Source organism: Anas platyrhynchos, chromosome 8 (assembly GCF_047663525.1).
Source record: "Anas platyrhynchos isolate ZD024472 breed Pekin duck chromosome 8, IASCAAS_PekinDuck_T2T, whole genome shotgun sequence".
Classification (NCBI taxonomy): domain Eukaryota; kingdom Metazoa; phylum Chordata; class Aves; order Anseriformes; family Anatidae; genus Anas; species Anas platyrhynchos.
In genome coordinates this window covers 25,224,828-25,250,575 of record NC_092594.1, presented here as the reverse complement: position 1 = coordinate 25,250,575, position 25,748 = coordinate 25,224,828, and the positions used below count along the sequence as shown (strand labels likewise).

The 25,748-nt window shown below is 37.2% G+C and overlaps 1 long non-coding RNA gene across 2 annotated transcripts in view; it reads right to left on the bottom strand.

The window, feature by feature from the left end:
- The window catches only part of LOC110353205 (uncharacterized), a 92,981-nt gene that overhangs the window by 45,831 nt on the left and 21,402 nt on the right, over positions 1–25,748 (bottom strand). For both annotated transcript variants that reach the window (XR_002403424.4, XR_005267635.2), the window contains exon 2: positions 8,449–8,508. This is a non-coding gene — a long non-coding RNA (uncharacterized lncRNA). The remainder of the gene's footprint in view (positions 1–8,448; positions 8,509–25,748) is intronic.

The following is a 25,748-nucleotide window of genomic DNA, read 5'->3' as shown; positions in this document are numbered from 1 at the left end:
ACACACAGCAGTTATAGTTCTGACCCGGTAGTGTTTCATTTTATAGGAATATTGCTATTCTTAAATTAAGCCAGAAGGACCCCAGCTCTATAATTTCTCTCCCACTCAAAAACATACTGCTGTTTTGGAAAACTTCCCCATCTCCACGGAATATTATAAGAAATCCCATCCCATTAATACTTTTCCTTAGGAATTAATTTCATCTCTATGTAAGTCTATAAAAGGGTTCTTACATGGAGGTCAATAGAGTTGAACTAAAGCTGTGCAAAATGTTCAAAGAGCCACATGAAACTATATAAAACTCACCAGGTCTAAGGTGTGCACTAATAATTTGAACCAGCAGGACTTTGCTCTAAATTTTATTGAGCCAGAGTACCTTTCATTAAAATCAGAAAAGTAATTTTTAGCACTATCTGGAACTGTACACATTTCTAGAGGCTAATTATTTCACTTTTCTTCCCCCCTCTCCCCTCTCCAGGATGAATGCTGTGGCTGTTGCAGAGTCACTGGTATAAGTTTCACGGTAGACTTCTGGAAGCCTAATTGGCTCAGTGTGACCAGCATGACACCGGCTGTAGCTAAGCAGAGAGGCTCTCTGTAGCTGGCTTACATAATTCCAATCTCCAAAAGTGAAAATTCAAAAAGAAACTCTCTTAAACACTAACACATTGTGTTCCTGCCTCCTGCTGTGGCTGACCCAAAGAGAACAGCCAACTGTTAGTGTTCCCAGCGAGCAGATCAGTCCTTCCGCTCAGCAGCAGAGGTCTGTGCTTTGGGGTGACGGGTCTCAGGCTCAGTCTGCTTGACAAAGCAATTATGTTGTTAGAAATCCCTACTAGTTTCCACCCAAAGTTTCACTATCTATTTGTGTTACCACAGATAACAAAGTGAATTGGTGTTAACTCTTTAACAGGTCCTTTAAAAAACCCTAGAATAGTCTTTCAAATTCAAAATGTAAAGTATTGCTCAGATGGTATGTCAGCACACCTTCCCACTGCTTCATTCAGGATCCAAGCCTACAACAAATACAATGGCACAGAGCTAAGAAATGCTCGTTGCTTCAGTGGCTCTTTTGTTAATAGCTCTACCTGAACAAGTGTAACATTCACACTACACTCTCGTGATTACACATGCAGCAAAAGTGATTTAACAGCCAAAAAATGTTTACAAATATGCATGAGTCCCAGATTCACCCATACAGCTAAAAAAAAAATAAAAATGGATACACCATTTATTGAGGGAGCAGGAGCTTCAGGAATCTTCAGATTAGGTAAATCTGGTTTCCATTACACTTGCATGAGTAAGTATATAAAACAACAGGAGTAACAAAAACAACTCTTTATATATAAAAAATAAAATAAAATAAAATAAAATAGCCCTTTCAGGAAGAGAGGACTTTTCACAAAAACACTAGCCAGATAAGGTGTAGAAGTCACTGGGTGAGCTGGATACATCATTCTCATCACTATAATTTTTATTTAAGCAGTTTTAACTCAAATTGCAAGAGACTTACTCCATTTAAATGTAAGCTGAAGTGTTGATAATAATTGAGCCTGTTGGACAAAATAGGATCAAGGATATGAAAATGCTAGTATTGATTTTAGGGATTACAAAATAAGATATTGTTGAATTTGATGAGGGCAATCAGAGCATAAAGATGTAAGACATGAAAAAATTAAGAGATGAAAATTTAATAAGAACTAGATGACCTTAAGAACTCAAGTAGCAAGAAAGAGATGAAATTGGATAACAAGCTGTTATTAAGCTAAAAGATTAAAAAATAATAATTAAGAATGACCATAACCAACATATGACCCATGATAAAGTTAAGCAAAAATACTGTGCTGCAACACTGAGCACGTACTTCCACTATTCATGCACCAGAGTAAGGCTTGTTTAAAAAAAAAAGGCAAAATGCAAATAATTGACATTCTGTTTTGCTCCTGAATATTTGGAAGCAGGTGACATCAGAATTTATTTTTTATACTTTTAAGGTAGAACATTCAGCACCATTTTAAAAGCATAAAACATAAAACCATACTGGTGAATAGTTTGTGATCAAAAAAAAAACAAACACTGTACTGTGAAATCCACTTTGTGAAAATGACTCTGAGATCTACCAACAAGGAATATATAATTCTCATTTTTGTTAGCATTTGGAAACTACATTTTCCCAACAGGTATCTGAAACACTAATCTTTATTTTTGGTCATTGTCAAGGTCCTTATATTTTTATTATATTTTTTTTAATCCAAATAAAGTCTTCCTATAACCTGAGCTTATGGTCTTCAGAACACGTGTCTTTTCTTACTATGCGTACCCTACACCCTCCTGAGACATCATAAAAATTGCCATTGAGAGCTGGGCACAAGCAGCTTATGTGCTAATTATTGTGTTTTCCTTTCCCTTCACCATTCCAGAAGTAGATTTTGACTGTAAACCACAGAAAACCAGACTCCACTATGTCTTCTTTCCTTCCATCCACGTTTTCATTTCAAGCCTCAGCTCACAGAAAAAAAAAAAAAAAAAAAAAAAAAACTTTTCCCTGTGTGTTTTTTTCCAGTTGATTGCTACTCCTTGGCACCAATTATAAGTAACTGCTTCACAGCTGAACCAAAGCAGCACAGTCAGCAAAATCACAGCCTCTCCATCCTCAAGCAATCAGAGAGACTCAACGTGAGGAGCAAAGGTGAGGCAGATACTAGCCTAATAGGCCAACAAGGAATATGCCTGTAGTTTCCCAGGCCCAAGCAGCTTGGTTTGTCAGAATGTAAATTTCTGGTAAACAGCTTCAGTACCAGTCTGATAAAGAACTACAGACTCTGTAGACAGTAAAAAAACACTAGGACAAGGGGACTGCAGTTCCTGCCATACTGCAGTCAGTGTCAAAAACACAAGTACCTAATGAACTTGCTGCCTAGCTGGAGTGAGGCTCCTGTGGTCACTGGTCAATAGTGACTGAGTTAACAGAAAGCAAAGACCATTCTCAGCACATGTGCTTAATGACATGAGACGTCAAGCCACTCCCTGTACAAGCAACCCTGTGGGAATTTGCACACTGCCTCAATATCATGTTTCACACCTTGATTCCTGACTGTGGTCCTTGATTCTGCTTCCTACCTACTCAGCCCTCATTCCTCTTGCATTTTCTTAATCCTGACCTCTGCTGTCCCTGCATTACAGCTTGCTTGACCAGCTCTAGCACCACCTGCTGACTTTTGCCTCACTGCTTGTTGGCCTTGGCAGCCTCTCTCTAACTTAAGTGATTCCCTCAACAATGAGTTGATGGTTTTTTGTTTTTTTGTTTTTGTTTGTTTATTACTGTGGGTCCTTCTTTATGAATACAGTATTGATTTGCTGTATCATCTACCTGGCCTACCCAAAAGCATGATCATCCTATCTAGGTCATGGCAGGATTCAGTTCCTCAGGCCACAGTTCCTTTGAATTCCATGGGAAGTCAATACTAAAGCAGAGAGGGTCTCATCACATCTCTCCTGCTTACAAGCTTTGAGTATCAGCACAAAAGACAGCTATATTAGGCTTGATTCAATCTCCCATACTGCATGCTACTGCATGGTCAGGTTTAGCTAGTAAGTACCACAGAAGGAGAAGAAAGAAACACGATAAAGATACACATGACACAGAAAGTGGCTCAGATCACTTTCATAACACACTGTGCTATTACTTGGCAAGTGCTATGGCTTTAGAAGAAAATTTGGACAATGTTAGATAACATTTTGCACGGATCACTACAGAAGTACCTCTCCTTACCATTATGTAATCTCTCTGACCAATCTTGCAATCATGTCAGTGTATGCCAAAGTGGATTACATTAATCTATTTCTAAGTATTCATAAGAAAGTGCAATACAGTCTCTCTTAAAAGAGTGAGAAATAACAAGTACACACACAAACTTATGACACAAGCATGATAGCTGTCTAGGGCAGCAGGTTAGTGTGAGCAAACAGTCACAACCTCAAGGAGAAACCCTTTCCTGCCGCCACATGAGCTCAGGCCTCCAAGCCAGTTCCATGACAGGAGCAGGGCATGGGCTTGTCAGCAATGGGATATGCCTCTCTGAGGAAAGGAGAGCTATCAGCTAGCACCCCTCAGCCATCGTGCGGTCCCACAGAGCTGCTAGGCTAAGGAGGAGAAGGAACTGGCAGAACAGAGTAAGATGACAGCCACATATGGCGTGAATACACACTGCTAGGGAAGGGAGCTGACTCTGCAGAGAGGATACAACCTATCTACGACATCAGGAAGCTTTGAAACCATCCATGAAAAAAATGATAGTAAGGCAGAGAAAGTATTCTACAAACAAGAATGTGATCTGGGAAATCAATTCACTGTCAGCCAACTCAAAGTACAGTACCATCAGCTGGATGATTTGCCTGTCCTTGAGTGACCGAGGATTGCAAGATCCTCTCCAGTATTATGATCAGGCTGCTCTACAATGCCTCACCACTTAATTAACAACTATACACCAACAAAGTAATATTCAAGTCCGAAGTCCAATAGCTGGTGCAAACCTTTATCTCATACGCTTTCTACTTAATACATTGACCTTGCTGACCTTCATTGCTCCTTCTGCTAAATATAGGAATAGCTGCAAACTGCTACAAACTCAACACAGAATCCCCAAAAAGAAACTCCTTACCTGTTTACCTGTTTCACAGTCTGGCAGACATGAATACCACTGGCACTACTCCCACAGTTTACATGTGCATAATTTTCTTACAATCCACCCCCAAAGCTAAAAGGGAAATTTATGAAAATCTATCAAAGACTTAAGTCCATTGACCAGCCCCTTGAACAGCAGCTGTGGGACAATAATCCAGAAAGCCTGATGCAAGCAGGTCTGTGTTCATCCTCTAACAGAAGGGAAAAGCTGGTTTAAAGCACTTGCCCTGTGTCATTCAGGAAATCATGGTAAAGACCGGCAAACACTTTCTTGAGGGTATAGTCATTTGTAAAGGGTACTCCTGTAGCCTCTCTAAATTAGCTGTATTAAACTACTTCCATTCTTTCTTATACTACAATGCACCACAAGAATTACATTTAGAATTATTTTTAATATTCATATGATTTGACAACAAAAATTCCCATTAATGTAGAAATCATAAGCAGTAATCAAAGTGATTCTCTCTTTCAGGGGTCCGCCATTTCTCACAAACATGCAAAACTACACAACAACCAAACTAACAAACAGTATTTCATCACTTTTCTTTCACTTTCAATAATTCATGGGTCTAATATTTACTCTATTACCTGTGCAGCATAAATATTAATGACATGCCACTGCAAACTTTAGAGTACTTTCTGGCTAGATCAACAACCAGGAACTTTTGCCCTTGGCCTAAAGAGAAAAGTCTGTCACTGTGATTAATGACAAAAATGACAAAATCTTGTAACTAGAATTAAACATATTATTCTACACAAATATTTCACCAGTCTTTAAATGCATATCACAAAGGTTTGAAATATGTTTTCAAAGAATATGTCACAAAGCCCACCCTGAAATTATTGTATTGCATGGAAGTATTTGCAATCTTTTACCGTATTAGAATGTCCTGCAAGATCTATGCCTTCCATTTCACATGTTTAACATTACGATGCATTAGTAAAAATGAAGGTTAATCCCCATCTTCCCTGATTAATTAATTTCACCTGAGTTTTAAAGGAAAGAGTATTTAAATAATATTTATGATTGAAGAATGGAAGGCATTGGGTCTCCAAACTATCCACCTATAAACAAATAAATTGAATGGGACTTTTTCCTCCAGTTTACCTGAAGTAAAAACAGTACTCATCTGTGATTTCATTGAGTTAATCTACTTAGAATCTAGAAACTTCTGATGGCACAATTATGCTAACACACATTTTAAAGGTTCCTGCATTTCCCTAATGCTACTACTAATAATGATTTATCCTTTCTTTAACGCACAAAACTCTAGTCAGTGCAGTTCAACAACTTGACAAATCAAGTTTAGCATTTGCACAGTGCTGACAGAAAAACAGTTGATGAAAGTAGGAATCTGCAACTCTGTCATTCTTTAGAGTCTTTAGAGATTGTCATCTTACACAGTCAAAGAAAATTTGGACTCCTGGACTCTGAAATAACACTTATTCTAGTTAATACAGACAGTTTTTTACCCTGACTTTCTCAATTTACTAAAGGAGCAAAAAGGGCAGTTATCTTTTTTTTTTTTTTTTCCTGTGAAGCTGTAAATCTTTAAATGGTTTTCTGACATTTTGACAATTATTGGCAGTCTTCTATTAACTGGAGTCTGCCTGAGATGGGCAGAACACTATCAGCTATCTCTCTCACAACCATCAGGAAGAACTCAAAAACCAAGTCAGATATTTAGTAGCAGATGAGTGAAATGTAGCATTTTTGCAACCTTAGGCAGTCTTTGTTCTCAATTCTGTTCAGCTCTTCTCTCCTAAGTTTGGCTTGCTGATCAAAGTCCAAAATGTGAGGGCTACAATATGCCTAGTTTAGCATGCAAGTACAAAGATCAAAAGCAGCCCTCCTTTACATGAACACACACAGACTATCCTGGTCAACAACCCCACACATCCCACTCTGGTTTATGCCAGAAGAAATATGAGATCTAAAGCAGATTCAGAGGACAAGAGAGAGAAAAAATCAGTGGCCTGTCATTTCCACCTATTCCAGCAATTAGCCACAAACTGTAGCATGAGCAATACTTTTTATACCACGAAATTTCAAAGTATCAGAGTTACACAGTGCTGAAAGAACTATAAACAGGGTATCCAGATTTATGGCTTCCAGGAAGAAAAGCAAAGAGCTTAACACTTCCTTTTTTGTTTTATGTAATATCTCATGGAAATATCATCCATCAGCAATTGCACCACAGAGTGTTTGTTTTACTGTGAGAGTTTTCACAATGTGTCCACACAGCTTTTAGAGTCCTTGGCTTTTAAAGGCCTAGAAAAGAGAAAGTAGTTTTGGTTGGATATAAAAATGAATATTTATAAAAAATAAAACTACTTTCCCTGCTTGAAGAAGGAGAAAAAGTCTTGTTAAATCTGCCAAAAGCCTTTGGATTTGAAAAATGATGACTCCAGGAGCACTGTCATACACATAATACTAAACAGCATATCAGACACTCCTTCTGAATACAGTAAAAATAGAAGAGTTCTGCAAATCAGAACAGGAAGGCTTTGTGTGCCTACCCAAGAGCCAGTACTGCTCCTCCATAATTACCTGCAAAGGTCCTTTCTATTAGTCCAGTGCCATTTCCCACTTTGTGGGTTTACCATCAAGTAGCAGACCTTCCAAAGCTGACAGAAGATAGTCTCTCTCTCTGGTGTGCTGAGATGACCCACCCCTCAATAACTTTGAAAGGACCCTTGCTCAGATTGAAAAAAAAAAACAAAAAAAACAAAAAAAAAAAAACAGCATGTTGTGTAGGTACTCATTTGGAGAGTGTCAGAACAGGGGCATCCCAAAAAGTTTTCAAGGGATCATTCTTGAAAGGCAGGAAGGAGGGCTCTGTACCTGATGCTATAAAAAGAAGCAAGACCGTGGTAACAGCAGTACATCTCTTCCCCAAGGAGTAGTGCTGAGTGCTAAACAATCACACCACAAAAAAAAAAAAAAAAAAAAAAAAAAAAAAAAAAAAAAACACTCTGAAGGAATAACCATAAACCCCAACCTACATTACTCACATCTAGAAATACTCACCTGTGATGCCAGCAGAAAAGCAGAAAGCTCACAGCAACCTCTTTGCTGTTAGGACTACATTAGACTGTTAATTACTAAGGCTGTCAATTACTAAGTTCATACAAGTAAAGCTTTCAGAGATTTTGCTGATACTGGCATCACACTGGCAGTACTAGCACTACTGGTAGTACTTCACACCAGCTTTTACTTAGCAGTGTCCAAGTCTCACATCAGATGATCAATTAAGGAAGCCAACAAGTGTCGTTTTTGTTTCTTTGTTTGCTTTACTTTGCTCTTTATGTAAATACTACTCCAGGTGTAGAACAGTTCCCATGGACTGCTCAAGCACATAGTGACAGGTGTAGCTGGATCCATCAGTCATGCAGAGAAAGACTGCACTGGGCACTAACAGGGGAATTCTACTTGAGTAGAGAGAAAGAGATATCCAGTGTCCTCCTCTAATGTCACTGAGTACACATACTTAAAATGCAGCATTTCAGACTCTGTCACAAGGAGCTACTCTACCATGAGGACAAGATTTCTCTCCTTGGTTTCCTGTGTTTTCATGAATCTTTCTTATGAATGGTCCCCTCTGGTTCAGGAAACCATCTGTAGTTCTCCCTTAATATGTCCATCAGAGTCCATACAGACTTGTCTTCATGATCAGTGTTTGATAGCTTTTCTAATAATGTCAGTTCATCTCTGATCCTTTTTTCCACAAGGACTTCCTTTTGTTTCTTTCTGTAAACCTTACCTTTCTATTGCCAGCATGACTGCTTCTCCTCTCTTTAACAAAGATATTGCCATGGAACAACTGAAAAAAAAAAAAAAAAATCAAAAAGAACAAGATGTACAGTAATCAACCACAGAGGAATTAAGTGATGGTTAGGTGTTCGGTTCCCCTCCCTGCTCCTCCACCCTGACCAGTGAAATGGAGGGATTAAAACACTCCTCCAGTTTAACTTGTGTAATGAAACCTTTTCTGAGGTTCTGAGTCAGTCAATACTTTTAAAGAACCATACATGAAATAATTTCAATAGAAAAGCTGGAGACTCAGTGTTTCCTTAATCTTGTCATAAAGCAGCAAGAACTGTTCAATATCTTATATGAAAGATCGTGAAAATAAAAGAGCCTTAGCCCAGCATACCATTCAGTGAATTCCTGAATAGGTAAATAAAAGGATCAGATCATTAGGAGAGGAAGGTGGACAGTTCCTATTGATCCTCCCAAGGTCACAATTATTTATAATTTCCTTGATTACAAGCAAGAGGGGTCAAATCACTTTTGTAGCACGTAAGTGTTTTGTGTCATTTTTCAGCTGGTGAGTTAAAGGATTGCTTTTTCCCCTCTAACTCCAAATGGGCTATTGTTGTTAATGTCTGTTAAGTTCACAGAGTATGCAATATTAAGGAATATAAGATATTTATAATAAGTTATAACAGAGCTATGACCCAAACAAATCAGATATAAAATTTTAATGAATCGGTCTCTGAGTCTATTAATTTAGTTATAGGGTACAAAACTAGCAAATACATTTTCTCTCTTTCAGATACTAAAACCAGGGTCAGATGTGTTGTACACAACTAAAAAACAAAAAAAAAAAAAAAAAAGTCTTTTCTTTTCTAAGAAAAATATAGATCTCCTGGAAAAAAGCCTAAGAAAATTAATAGGAATTTTAAAACATTCTACAGTCTATAATGTAAATTCAAATCTGTTTTCTGTATCATTATTAAACTGCTGATAGAATTCAGTACCAAGCATGGCATTTTTTTCCAGTGAATAGATGAATCAATCAATGAAGGGGGTTCTTGTTTGTTCATTTTAAGAGTTGGTTTGCTAACATAACATAACCTGGAACATATAATAGTTGTACACAAATTCAATACTCTCTAATGAACATCATTCCAACTATGTGACTATGTCTTTAATGCAGATTTGTTTTGCTCCTTCCTCTCCCTCTCCTTCACTTTTACACTCAAATTTCTCATTGTGTCTTTACTTGACTCAATTACCCTCCAGGATAATCTATCCATACTTTTCTACAGACGCACTTAATTAATAGCGCTGCCATTATATTACTACTGTCAGAAATGTTACATTGGAAAATATTAGAGGTTATTTAATTACACTGTATTAACCATTAATTCCCATCAAAATTATATTCCTGCATGCCCCCATTCTTACAGAAATAAACATAAGAGATTTAATTCTCTCTTTTCACTGGCTCTTGATTACTAACACCAATGCTGTGTAATTGAAATTACACCTCCTTGAACCAAACTAATCCTGATTTCTCCCAGAAACACCAGCTCAGATACAGTTAGTGGTGTTACCACCATGTGTTACATGGAGGTCTGAGTGACTCATCTCCACCAAAGCAGCTCCTCGGGCAGCAGTGACCTTGAGAACTGCTCTAGATGGCTGCCAGAGGACAACGTGTTCGCCATCCACTCTTAAGATCTCCTGCCAGCTCTACCCAGTACAAGTTTACACAAATAGCGTTGTGCCTGAGTCTGCTTTGCCATTATTTTAAGAAAGCCTGGGCTTTGCACAGGCAATTGGCAGTGTCACATCCATGCCAGTATGGCTTTGTATGTACTTTGGGATATTCTACAAATACTCTAGATTATAGATTATACACTAACATATTTGTTGTTCTTTGTGATTCTTTGCAGCCTCCAGGATTATTATTTTAGTTTTTCAATTGCCCTATAAACTATTAAAAACTCCCATAAACACAAATATTAATGTACTAATAATGCATGCTCTTATACGCTGTGGAATGACTTACTTTTACTACAGTTCTGCTTTGTATATTTGTACTATAAAAACAGCATCTTGTCATTTTATATTCATGTTATCTCAATTATTTTAATAACATTAATTAAGTTTTAAGTTTACAAGTTAAATGTTGTTTACTTTTCTGCCTGCCAACATGCAAGTACAGTTTCAAATCTGAGAGTCAAGCTGGGTCATCTCTTACTTCAGTCAGCAGAAGTTGAATCTGCAAGTTAACTCCTTACTTAGTATTATCTGTGAAAATTCCCAGAGCACTTCCTGGTTGGGGCACACTATGCTCAAGATTTTCCTGTTTGGAAAAAAACTGGAGAAGTGAGAGAGAATTCCTAGCAGCTACTTTCTTAATTGGTAAGAAAGGTATTAAAAACAGATACCACACTCCATAAGATTTAACCTTCAAAAGCCTTGATTCGTGACTCCTTTCTATGAAATGACTGCTTACTGGGATTTCTGTGCTCTGTTCCCCATGCACTAAAAAGCACATGAAGAAGTCATCCCCAACAGAATGGAATCAACTGAAATTTCTCCCAAAATGTGTTTTGAAACAATCTCTTGCTGTTATACAACATGGAGAATCTTATTCACCAGGAAAATAATAATAATCATCCTCCTCCTCCTCCTCTAGTCTCATTTACATGTATAACAATATTTTTGAAAATGTTTATGTCATAATATTTGGAAAACGCAAGTGAAAGGTGGAAATCCAGAAGAACTGAAAATCAAACTTGTCTGGATTCACTGCCTCTAACCCACACTTTGGTGGAAGTTAATTCAGGATGCCAGGATCCACCATCCATGAAGACATGCAAACGGAGGACCAGAAACTAAAAGTGGAAGGGCTGCAGTTGAAATTTTAACATCTACATGACAAATAAGGCTCCTCTGCAGAAACTTACAACAGCTGCAGCAAAATGGAAGCACATCATGTGTCTGTGATAACACTTTCCTGTGAGAACATCACCTGGTGCTCAGTACAGTCACTCACTTTCCATGGCTGACATGGCCAGAGTTAGAGCACTGCACTTGCTGTAGTTAGTTCCACTCAAAGAGCAAGCAGGCAGTCAGAAGTTACTGTTGAAAGGCTTGCAGTGAGTGAGGTAAACATGTTCCTCACAACAAAGCTAAAGCACTTTAACTCACATTACGGTTAAATTAATAACATTCCACATCCTATGCTATGTGGAAGGAATTTTAAACCATCTTCTCATTTAATTTCTCACTACCAACTACCTTGGACACTGTCTATATCTCATAAACAGTTTACTGAAAATGCAAATAGTTTGTTGTCCAATTACTCAGCTTACATTCTTCACCATTCTGAAGCAAGACATTTTAGCAAGGAAACCCAAAAGTTTTGTGAGTGATGAATCAACAAAAACAACTAATTGCATTAAATTGCATTAAATATCTTAATGAAAACATTTATACCAGAAATTCTTTCCACTAGGAAGACACTTTCCAAATTACAACACTTAAATGCAAAGCTTTTAAAAGTACTAGCAAAGAAAACTATTATACCTGCGGGCTTGCAATCACCTGTGCATAATGGCACACACTGATACTTCCATTATGCAAAAGAAGCCACTTAGGTGCATAACACCAAGCAACGGTGTAAGCTCTACGTAAAGAAATACATTTTCTTACTTTGCCATTATGATAGTTAACCACCAAAAAACTTTGAGACTGTTCCTTCTGTCTGAAGATTTAGCTCTCGGGGAGCACAAACAAAATCCTTGGACAAGTTCTGCCTATGTAAAATTTTAAAGAGATATTACACAAAGAATTATGACCCCTTCTTGATAAAATGCATCACATGGTTAATTATTAAATGAAATAGATCTAAAATGTTTTCACATTGGGCAGGAAAATTTCAAAAAGCATGTATGTACTGTTAACAACCATTTAGTAGACCAAATACTATTGCTTCAGTAAGTAGAAGAACAAAATACCAAATAGAAGCTGTTGGCCCTGATGGCCACATGGGAATGCCAAATTCTAAAGCCGATGTTGGCTTGCCACCATCCCCGCCGTTGCTGGAGGACTGGTTCTCAAGGCCTTCAGCTGGGAAAGGAGGAGAAGGCAAGGTCACCAGCAGCCACCATGGCACCAAGATAATTTTCAGTGGAAACTATTCATAATGAAATATGTAATGAAATACATAATGAAATACCTCTTTTCCTCACTTGCCTCCAGTAGAGCCCAACTGCAGAGGTCAGGAACACTGTAGGTGTTTTTTAAATGGTGCAGAAGTACAGCATAGATTTTAATTTTCAGCTTTTAGAAAATAGCTTCCTTTTTTGATCTCAGACCTCACTCCAAGAGGAGGAGCAGGAGAAGTCTGCAGACGCAGTGCTGCAAACACCACTACCCCCACAGTATCCCAACTGGGGATAACCATGAGCATGTGAACCTCATCAATTCCTGCTCCGTGATTGTTGGGGTATGGAATACAAAGATTATAAAACAGTTTTAAAATGTTCTTTTCTCTCCACTCAGCATTGTCATTTACATAATCACCACTCACTACATTTAGGTTTAATCCTAATTATGAGCAAACAAGCACTTATAATCTCAAAAAGCAACTTTAACATATTAATGCCTATTAGCTATTAAGGCCTGTTAAAGTCCATTTTCTTTCTTCCAAAAATCAATTAGCCAACCAACTATGAGTTTTATTAACAGCTACTCTTCCAGGCATTAGCATAGCAAGAGTACAACACTATAGATTTTTTGCTACAGGAGTAATGAACTACATAGGAAAAAAAAAAAAAAAAAAAAAAAAAAAAGTTATTTTGTGGAAAAATTGTAAAGAAATTCTGTATTAAAGCAGCAGGGGAAAGGATTTAGAAGCTGTATGGCAGCTGTTTCAAATAACAATCATTTGCAACTCTACTACAGATTTTTGGCTTTAGCTTGATAAAGTAACACAAATCTTTATGAACTCTATACTGTTGAATTTTGGATTACAGTATTACAGTGAGGGCTGTTTGTTTCAGATACACAGAAGACAGTAAAGCTCATTTTCAAACAAAATTATCCAACTATCAGAAAGCTATGTAGAGATGAAAAAATATTGGGAAGAAATTCATAGTAGAAGCAAGTTACAGAAACATTGCTTTGTTTGTGTACAGTTTAGTACAGTGCATGTATACAGTGTGGCTTTTTGTATTTACAGACCATCATTAAGTGTTTTATGAGCACTCCAATGCTGTTAAAAAGTTGATTTTTTTTCTTGAAGAAAAGTTCATTTTTTAAGCAGCATTGTGGCCTATGGAGGGTACTGTATAACTAGATACAAAGCAATAGTTTTCATTTGTTTACAGTGATGGTGCAACTTACTGAAAAAGGGTTGACTCACATTTTACGTCAACTTGTCTTTAGCTCATCTTGTTCCTTTAGGTTATCCTAGCTATTCACCACCTGGAATTACATGCAAAAATGAATCCCAAATTCATCTGACTTGCTGCCTTCTCTCTCATATTTGCCCAGCTCCCACCACAAAGCATGAGAAGACTTTTTTAACTGTTAAGGGTCCGGAAGGACATAGGCTTACTTCTGTTTTTATTCAAATCCTTTGTTATCCTTCACCTGAATGGGAAGCATCAAATATTTTAAGGTTTTTGCTCATTTGCAAGAGTCGTGTACATATATGACAGAATTATGAAAAGAAGACAGTCTAAAACAGCAGATGTTGGATTTCCACCTATGAAACATTTCTGTGGCCCATTGCCACAAGGCCCGCAGGGCTGGGGCTGAGCCACGCAGGCCTGCCTCAGGCCTGGGCTGCCAGGATCACAGTCTTACCTCATGGACTTCCCACACCACACACACAACAAAGACTTTCGAAGCCCTTACCCATCTCAGTACACATCACAGAATGAAAAGCTGCCTTAGACCACGTGGGGCTCTGCTAAAATTGTGTCTGAGCTCAGGTCTTTGAAAGCAGGTCATAAATGTTCAAACTGCCCACACATGTTTCATTCCTCCCTTGTAAATGAGCTACCTGACACCTGCTCAGCTAACCCATGCAACTTCACTGTTCTCCAGAACAGTTTTTGTTTTCGAAATGCCCAGCCTTTTCCTCCTAAAGTCTACCCTTAATACAGAAAATGGGCTTTTAATGTCTTTTGTGCCACAGTTTATCTGTTATAAAGGTAAAATATTTCAGACAATGCTGTGACTAACATTAAGAAAATACTTAGGATAGTGGACCATGGATGGCTGTCAGACTAGTTTCAAGCAGCAGAAATACACGCTTGTGAAAATGGCAAGGTCTAACAAATATAAAGGATCTTTGACACCAGAATTCATAAATGACATGTATTTCTTCTGTCAGCAAGCTGTATTGTTTCCTCTTAAAGTGTTATAGCATCCAAAAGATACCTTAAAACATAACTCAAGGTACTATAAATAATGGTCAAAGGAAAATAACAAATATAGACAATCTGGTGACCTGAAGCTCATCAGGGATGATTACTGCCCAAATGCAATATTTTAAAACCCAAGAGTTCTTTAATTGTTACAGATTTTTCACACTTCCAACAGCATACATTTTTAATGCTACGTTGAAAAAATGTTTATAACCACTAAAAGTGTTTAGTGGTTATGTAGGAATCAGAAACGTAATTGAAGTGTATGGGATAAATTAATTTGCATCAAAGTAACTACAGATTTCCATGGCATTTGCTGCACTCCCCCCCCCCCCCCCCCCCCAACAAAGCTATTCCCGTTTTGCGATAACATTCATGAATACAAAACCACAGAAGTAGGAGAGAGTAAAGGAATGACCAGGATATCTCTTGCTGAGTTTGTACAGCCTCTACAGACACACTTCACAGCCATACAGTGTTCTCTTTGGTGCCTACTTATGCTGAATTAATATTTCTCCACTGAGGACAAACACTTTGAAACAAAAATGGATTAAATGTGTTGCTCAAGTTTCCAGAGAGATATAACAGCTATATTAATAGTGACCATATTTAGGGAAAAACACAAAAAAAAAAAAAAAGAGTTATTTTTATTTGTTGCTCTTAAGGAAACTTGGAGTCAAGATCAAAGGGCACTTTGATTTGTTTGAAAGTTGTAAATGATCCATTTCCAGATTTTATAAAGTTAGTGTGCAATCTGTGAATACTTGTGCCATAATCGAGAAGGAAGGCTCTTCAGCTTCACATGTCAATGCTGTAAACATGTAAATCTGGAAAATATTTTCCAAGCAGACAGCCACGTGTAAAATTTACAGAACCTGTCATGAAAGAACTGCAGCTGCAGAAGTGCAAACTTCTTGCTACGTCTTGAAGAACCCAGATGGGGGGATGTGAGATTTTTTTCCCATCGTGGAGGGTTCCAGCTGGACTGAGTTGGTGGTGCCATCAACTTCTAAAGCAACACTTCACCCAGTAATGAAACACTGATTATCCAACCACAAACAGCAGAACAGAGGAATCTCTTCAAAAATGAAATTTAAAAAATCTTAAGTTAATTACAGCAGTCTTTCAAACCGGCTGTGAGCTAATTTATGACCATTTTGCAACATGTCCAGATGTCACTGTGCTGAGACCACCAAAGTTATGAGGAGAAAAAAAAAAAAAAAAAAAAAAGTAAAAACATCTATTCCGAATTTAACAGCAGTCCAGAGATGCTCTTGAAAAGCAAATGCATGAAACTGAGTTTTGAAAAACATGTATTTATATTCTGCATGTATGTGTATCTACACACACACACGTATGCATACACACACCTTAGACTCCTCCTGTGCAATCTTAGGTGGAATAAAGCTTTGACCACCACTTCAGCCAAGTCATTGCAGAGAAATGGGAGAGTCATGTCCCTCCCTTCTAACCCTACATTCTTGGGTGTTAGACACTGTACCCCTATTCAGCTCTACCCACCATGTTTGAAAAGACCAGTGCAGAAAGTATTACCACTGTAAGCCTACAAGGAGGATAATCCTGGAAAGGCCAAAGAGGAGCGTTAAGTACATCCTACCTCCCCATGTTCCTGCATGCCACCTGGTCATCTATTCTTTACGAGCTCACCCTTTTTGTAGATGCCAGGAAATATGGGGACTGATATGCAGCAAAAATCTTTGCCAATGTTTTTAGCATAATTATACAAAACTATCCACCACAGCTCAGTGCAGTAGAAATAGTTAAGTGGAGAACCCTGTGATCATTTTTCAAAAGGGCCAAAAAAAAAAAAAAAAAACAAAAAACCTCAGTTCCCAATTGAGGTAAACAATCCTATTCACACTGCCATTTTACACAAGTGTGAATGGAGGTGAAAAAAACCTAAGCAGGCTCAAATCAAAATGGCTATTAAAGCATGAACCTAAAAAGATACAGTTCTCAAATCTAAATCCATGGACCTCCCTATACTGGTTCACAAAGGGTTTTGGTTCAAAGTTCACTCCCTGACACTGAAGCCACTTCTGGGATATCATCTGGGCTGCCAGAACTATGCAGGATTTGCTTCTCATTTACAGTTATATTAAAAAACTCTTAGAATATATTTAAAAATGACACATATAAACTAACAGATGGCACAGAAACCAATGACAATTTGATGAATATAGGAATCAGTGCAACTATTTCTAACACCACTAATATGTATTATTTGTGATATGTAATACTCTGCTATACTATACACTATTTCAAAATGAAATCTGAACTTAAATGCCAATATCCTCTCCTTCTGGCTTCTCACTTTATGACACTAACATAGGATCTCATTCACCAAGCCAATTGAAATTTTAATAAAAGAAAGCTGGAGTTTCTAATAAACTCCCGCAGCGAGCAGATAATACTAAACATCTTTAGCAGCATGGTGTTTTTTATTATTATTTTAGTTGTATATTAATATGCTAGTATTTGTAAACTCTCTAGTGTCACCAGATTTATTTCAAAAGGCTTCTCTGTATTCTTCTTTTGTGAAAAGTTTATGTGACAACGAAATAATAATTTCAGTGGGTCTTTGCTATATAGCTGTCTAAACCAAGAGAAGAAGATATATCTAACCTTAAAAAGGAAAGTATTGATATTATTTATTTGCCATTTGGGAGGACAGTGTATTGAATTTTCTTGTTGAGGGTAAAATTATAACAGCAAGACTGGCAGCATTCACCGTGTGAAGATTTATTACAGACTGTGCCACAGAAAAACGCACGTGCTTCTCCCTCCCTCAGTCTTGCACACGGAGCTGGGGGAAAACGGCCAGACACCAACCAACACCAACCACTGCTCCCAGGCAGCAGTGCACTGCGTAGCTGCAGCTAGAGAGACTGCACTAAATACTTTCCAGGAGTCATCTGCATTACTCACGCTCCCACCAACAGCCGTCCACCCACTGGAAGGCACCGGAGCTAAGACTCAGGCCTGTGTTTTCCGCCTTGATAGCAAAGAGCTTTTTCCCCATGGGAGCCTTCCTGCTACTGGTCTGCTCAATCTCCTCCTTTCCTCTAGGCTTGGATGATTTTAACACTGCCAGCATTAGCAGTTGCAAGAGACCCAATAAAGCCTTTGAAATCAATCCCAAAATGGCCCTTTATCTTCAGCAGACTTCAGGGTAAGACGTCTAGGAATCAAGTTTTCCTCTTCTGAGCACAAAAATCTGTCTACAGCATTTAATTCAAGCAGGTTACACCCTGTATTTGTATGGCAAATCAATTAGCAGCATGTTTAACAACATACATATAAAACCTTGTGCTAATTTTCATAGATATTAAATTTAGCTTTCAGTTGCTGAAAACACACATACGCAACTTTTTTATCTCATTTTGTGATAATAACTGTGATTGTCAATGACAAAAAATTACTTCTTTGATTCCTAAGCTGCCTGCACACTACCATTAATTCATTATCTCTTTCATCTTATTAGTTATGTGCTTAAACTATACACTGTGCAAACATTAATTTGAACAGTCACCTGCCCTTAAAATGCCAGAGTTTGTATCAGGTTTTGGCAACTTTAAAAAAAACTGCATTCATTGGCTTGCAAATGAAATGTATTCACAGAAAAAAATTCCTCCCATAAGCAGAAGCAGCTCATCATTAACATTCAAGGAATGTGAACACAGGCTTCATAGAAAACCATTAAAATATAAGGCAGCTTTCAGCCTATTTTAAGAATTTCAGAGAAATTTTGCATTTTCTTTCCCATGATGCCATGGTGATGTCAGGCTGCATTTCAAATAAAATGACAATGAAATCATTTCAATTCCATGCAATGTGCAAAAAAAAGTCAATTTTTCTCTTGGCAAACTGAAGTCTAAAGTAATTAAGCACTGCTGTGTGGGTGGCAGCTTCCTCCTCTGAAGTCAGCCTGAGATAATTACCATATTAAAGTCAAAACATCATGTGCTGTGCTGATAGATAGATGGATGGAGAGATTGGGCATCTATTAAATGATCCATTTTGTTATGCTCCCTGGGAAATGTGCCATTGATGCCAATTAAAAATATATATTCCAAGTGAGTATTTCTAAGTGACAAAACTTCTATTCAGTAAATTGAATTTATTATTTACTGATCATGAAGTACTTAAAGACATAAAAATCCAGATAGATAAGAACCTAGGAAGAGAATTATATACTTTACTAAGTTTACAAACCCCTCATTACCCAATTGCCATATTCACATCATGTGCTCTACAACTCAATTTTTAGCTGAGATGCCAGGCTATTTCCTTCCATCCTGAAATCCTTAACTAAGAGAGAAGTACAATACAGAAGATAAAACAAACATTTTCTAAAACTTCCGAATTCACAAATGTTCTACTGGGAAAAAAAAAAAAAAAAAAAGTTTTTCAATATTATTAGTAAAATATCCCTAAGTACATATTTATAATTAAACATCTTTAAGTCTACGTTTTTCGTATCAGAAAACTAAATGGACCGAAACACTAAGGCATAGCAGTGATGATTAATTGGTGCTATTTGCTGAGGTGTATCACAGAAAGACAGCGTGACTTTAAAACTTCTATATGTAACCAGTATTAACGTGTATTACCAACACTTTCTTTGCAGCAGAGAACTGGTACTCCAACAGTAAAATGCTTCCGCCATTAGGATATGAAGAAAATGCTTCCACTAAAACTTAAATGGAGCAGTAATTTTTATGCGTCTGATTTGGATTTCATTTGCAATGATTTCAGAGTACAGCCACTTGCATTAATCCTGATTTAGTCTAGTATGCGATCACATTTAAGTTGTACTTCAACAACAAAGGGATAAAGGCAATTTTTTTCTATCAGAAGCATTACAAAAAGAGCAGAGTCTCCATTCTATCCACTCTGCAGGTTATGTTTGATCTCATTTAAATGTTTTGAATGAGATTTACTCTTCACTGTTTCTATGAAAAAGGTCACGGAACTAAAACTATGTCTCTTTAAGGATAGGAATGTCTGAGGCTCAGGAGAAGGGGTTTTTCATATTGACCAAACATAAATTAATAGAATGTCATATGAAAATACACATGCGCTGATATTAAAATGTTAATGAGTTTTCTCAGCAAGAAATCTAAACAATCAATATTTTATGCTTAATATTAGATTCAGCTCTTGCTATGAAGCACCTTGCTCAAGGTACTCAGATTCCAGTGAGGCCAGCATTTGAGTAAGCCCAGTACTTATGTTACTATCTACAGAAAATTCTGACAGACAGTCTTAAGACCTTTCTGTTTAACAGATTTAAGCTAAAATCCTAGGCTGAGTGAAGCTTTAAAATTATCCCAAGGAAAGTTTAAGAATCTGTAAGGGCTCAGTCTCACGGCAACTGCAATCCAAATACATGATATGTAGCAGCAGAATTTTGTATTATATTTTCAACATACAATTTTCAATACTAGTATGGTTCATTTTTCAATGTATAGTATAAAGTATACAAACTCAGTATACTATCATGCTTGTACCTTTGCTAACTCTCATAAGGAATTTAGGAAAATGATACAAAACTATTAGAATGAAAAATTTTACATGTTCAAAAAAAAAAAAAAGACAAGACATTCCTTTAAAAGAATTTAAGTGGGAAAAGGCACAACAAAACAGAATGAGGTAGAATCTACTTGCTATCCCTTAATTCCAGGTTGATGGACTTATTGCAGATTTACTTTAGTGTAATGAAAACAAATCTAACAAATTCTGACAACAAATTAATTCAAATCCTTTGAAAATTAATGTTTAATACTAGCGCTACTCAGTAAAAGATTTATAAATTAAAAAGTTGAAAAATTAATGATGAGCTGGCTTTAAAAATTTGTACTTAAACATAACTTATGTATAGCTTCTTTTAAATGTCTCCCAGTTCTGAACTTTTTTCCATGTTCATTTTTAACTTTTAAGCATTATTTTTCAAGTTTTCCTTCATAAACGAGAAATTTTCTTTGCACATAATGCAATTTTAATTTCTCTAATAATACCACGAGCTCAAGAGGTGAGATTTTAGAAAATAAAAAAGATAGAATGAGGCAAGCAATCAGGCAGTGGAAGTGCATTTTCTGTTGAAAAGTCAGCCTTTAATTAAAAAGGTGATCACTGCCGATAACTTCCAACACTCACTTATTTTTCCCCAGTTGTCTTTGACAGCCAATTTGCTTTTTGATTCTCCAGGGCTGCCACTCAGCTGCTGTCTGAGAAAACAGAATGTTTAAATCCTTTACAAGTTGTATGTTTTTTTCTTATTTAAGTCGGATCTTTTGATGGCAGTTTATGACACTCTCTCTTGTAGTTTTGTAAGTAAATTTAGAGAATATTTAAAAGGTACACATGTAAATAATCTTTGGTGATCGAAATCTTGAATTTGTGCAAAAATGCAAGTTTAATTAATCTCCATTCCTCTGACCTGTCTCTCTAATTTTATCCACAGTCACAATACTCAATTTTAAAAATCAGGAAACAGTTCTCAAACAATCCCTAAGAATATTCTTTTTCCCATCAAATGTAATAAGGAGTACTTGATCATGAATTTTAAGAAGTCAACATAAAATTACATTTTGGCAGAACTCTTCAATCCAACATGAACTCATGTTGCAATGGAAACAAAACCAGTTATGAACCTGTAGGTATCTTTCTAATTCCTAAAAATCTTACTGCATCCAATTGCGTCATTGCAGCTACATTCCTTACAAACCCCTCATGTCAACAGATTTTAAAATTCAACACAGGCAGACAATGAACATGCCAGTGGCCAGTCTGCTAGCAGAATTTTTGGAAGGATTTGGAAAATTCCTCTCACCAGAACTGGCTCCAACAAAATAATTTCTGACTTGTGCCAACACAAGGCACACTGTTACTTTTCCTTTTGCTTGTATTAGACCAATATGCTCAGACTCAGACTTTTACTCTTCTTCCCTGTATATACAACAGGCTTGACTTCAAAACCCTGGAAAAAAAGTCCTGTAGCATACTGCTCTGTCTCAAAGCTTGAATAAGGACTTCACATGCCCTCTACAGGTCTTTGAACCGACAACAAAGAAACAGAGGCTACTGTAACAGCTAAGATGGCATGAGAGCTGGCTGCGATCCACGAAGTGCGCAGTGTCTCTGGAGCAAGGAAGGGCTCAGCCAGCTGTGGGATGCTTCCCACTGCAGCCTACAGTGATGTGATTTCCTGGAGCTGGGAAACAGGAGAGGTCTAAAGTGGAGAACTGCTTCACTTTCATGAGAAGGTCCTCTTTCTTTCTCTGTATTAAAGACAGCTATTCATCAGTTACTTGATGGGCCATATTCTTTTATTACAGATGCAATATATATTCATTGAAAGTCATCATAATAACTAATCTGAGGAGATTTTCAGTGTCTGCAAAACCTTTCTGTTCCTACTACACTTTGCCAGTCATTTTTATTTTCTTAATGCAGAAATGTTTTTAATTTAGAGAGGAGATACCAAGGCCCAAAGATATAGGATAGTTTGTCAGCTGTTGCAAAAGAAAAGACAGTACAGGAATTAGGCAGATGACAGAGGTGTCCTAAATACCAGCCTTCACGACCTATTCTAACCTTAGGCTGTGGTTCCTTCCCTCATTTATCCACCTTAAGCCCCTCAACAGTCACATCAATGAGGCAGACATCACAGTCGAGCATGAAGGTACTCTGAGGATCTCTTTTTTTTACCAGCATGTTGCAGAGTGGGTAAGTGTGTGACTTCCTCAGCTATCAAACACACAACTCCATTTTACATATTTTATTCCTTCTTAGGAAGTTCAGCACTTTTCTATAGATTATGACTTTACAAAGCTGAGCATTCTATAAAAACACAGGGATTTAAATTGTGAAAGTGAAAATTCAGGACAAGTCTCAGCTTTTGGGTGCCCTTAGCACATCCTATTAACTATTTCAGTGTTGAGCAACAGATCTGAAAAATGAGGTAACAGCTATTGCCCTTCTGGGCTGAAGAGTGAAGGAACTCTCCTGCAAACAGAAGCAGGAAAGAAAAAGCAGCAACCCACACAGCAAGAAAAATTGAGACCTTCAGAAGAACATACTCGTACAATAATCAATACTGGATGTTAGTTGTACTGTTTATAATAGCAACGCTACAGGTGCTCATGAGAGTGTTGCTTTGTTATGTTACTTGCAATTACGTTTCACTGTAACCCATAAATCTGTCAAAATGAAGAAAGCAATTAGGAATTTCCACATGAACAGACAAGGTTTCTCCTTCCCACACAAATGGTGCAAGTAAACACCTTAACCAGTGTGCCTTGTGAGGATTAGGAACAGAAACCTCCTCCTGCCTGGTGCTGCCAAGTTTTGTGCTGCTCCATGTGTAACGCTTTTATGCCAGTTATTATTTGTAACTGCAAACCAGTTCATTTAATCTGCATATTAACTAGGAACTTCAGTTTACAGACTAAGTAAAAAGAAACGTGTGAAAAACAGAAGGAACTAGCACGTGCATATCACAGAAAGCCTAAGGATAGGAGATAGCTGGGAGGAAAATGCCTTGGGGAGAAGTCAAGGTACACCCAGAGGTGTCTTGCAGTCACTGTTCCTCTCTTGAAGAAAATATTTTGGTGCAGCTGCTCCTCCTCCACTTTCAGGACAAAGAAGAGCAGAGAAGGGAGGCCAAATGCTTTTGAGCACATCAACCACCAGTGAGATCCTGATGGAAAGCTGAGGTGACAGCAAAATGGCCAGCTCGTGGTTTCTCTGTCATGTAGACAAAATACAATTTTCTGTCAGCCCACTTGCAGAAAACAGAAACGTGATAATCCTGCTATTTATAAAAAAAAATACACACGAAAGCATGTGCAAATTCTTAAAATTTGGGAGCTAGGAAGGGTGGCGGGAAGTGTTCTTCAAAGAAGTAAGAGGCCAGGTACAGAGGAAGGAATGGCAAAACGCGGTGCTGCATCTCTTTTCCAGGTAGTTTTTAAAGTTGCAGTTACCAAATAGAAATAAAATAAATGGATAGAATGGATAGTTTCCTACAGCTTTGGAAAGCTCCAAATTACTTCCGACAGTCTATTTTTCTGTTTAAAAATGTTTTAATGGTTAAAAAGAACTGGACTTTGTACGTTATTTATTACAATTAGCAGCGTTCAAAATTCTCAATTAATAAAGCATTTTTCTCTTAATAAAAATAAAAGCATTTTTATATGACTATAATTTAGTTTTTCCCTTGTAATACATAGGGTAAGCACTTGGAAATATTTAGAAGCACCATATCTTTTATATAGCACAAGACACAATGTTTGCATTCTTGAAGACAGAGTGACATCTAAAGGGATTTTGAAACACTCAAATCTTGCACACTGAATCCAAACTGACAAAGTCAAGGGCATGTCATATTTTTGAAAACTGATGAGTTTTCAGGTTTGCTGTGGTTGATTGTCCCAAGTAACCATGAAAAGAGGATCAAATTCCAATTTTAATGACATGCCTCAGGGTGCCCTGAGGACAACTGCCATTTTTATCTTAGATTCTGCAGGTCCTCAGTGAACAAAAGGGGGAAATCAGCTTTGAATGGATTCCTTGCACTGTTGTCAAAAGTAATCCAACTGCTCTAAATATCTATATCCTAAAATATTTTCTTACAGCAGTTTTTATTAACCTGAAGCATTAACAGAGCAGAATATTTAAATGGTGTTTTTAGCTACCAATTCTCCAAGCAGATCTTATGTTCTCTAACCAGAAAGTATTATGACTGGGTTCTTTCATAACTGGAGTCTCTCTCTTTCCTATACACACACACATACAAACAAAGAAAAAACAAAATACAGTATCTAATGGCTAGATTTCAGATCGAGGGTGGTATCTACATGCATGCAAATACTTTTACCATATGTTAGAAATATTTTTTAGATTATACAGTTCCAGATATACCCTTGAATCTAAAAGTCAGTTTAGGAAAAAAAAAAAAAAAAAAAAAATCAAGTTTATAATATCAAAGACAACAGTACAGCAGAAATAGTAGCATGTGTTTTGTGAACAGCATGCATGTGGTAATGATGAGCTAGTTACCTTTACAATGGACCTTTATTTCATTCTACTGTTAAGTATCTTCCTGAACTCACTGACAGGGAAAAAAAAATTGTAGATTAAAAACATATTTTCTCCTCTTGGGCTGAAATAATAGTAAACTCTAGTGAATTTGCTTCTAGGGACTAGTGGGGAGAGGCGCTATCTTTAACCATCTATTCCTTAGAAGTAGGATGTCTTCTGATGCAGTTTTATTTATTTATGAAAAAAAATCATGAACAGTTGTCAGGACGCTATATCTCATTTACAGTCACAATGCCCCAATGAACTACTTAAATGTGGCTCAGCAGCAAAGCGCTGGCAAGCAGAGTTAACTCTTTCTGACTGAAGAGACAATGCATCAGCACATTAGAGGAAAGAAAACCGGACATTTCACAGCAAAAGGATATTAATAGCAAACCTATGGTAAGGAAAGAAGGTGGAAAAGGGTCCTGAAAAGCTGCTCAAAATAATATTTACAGTCTGTTGTAGTAAAATGGTGTTTTTCTCTCTGAACATAACATTTACCTATGCAACTGATTTTCAGTGTTTTTTTTGTTGTTGTTGTTGTTGTTTGTTTTTTTTGTGGTTGTTGCTTTTCAAAAAGAGCATCAGTCCTACTGAACTTTACTAAAACAACATTTTGTTTTCAAGTCAGCAGAGGTAGCAGCACAGTTAATGTAAAACAAAAAGTGGGACCTGAGGCACTCAGACAATAAATAGTGACAGAACCTTTCAGCGAGTCTTAATCAAGGAGAATAAAGCAACATGTAACTGTAGATGCATGTTAATAAAACAAGTG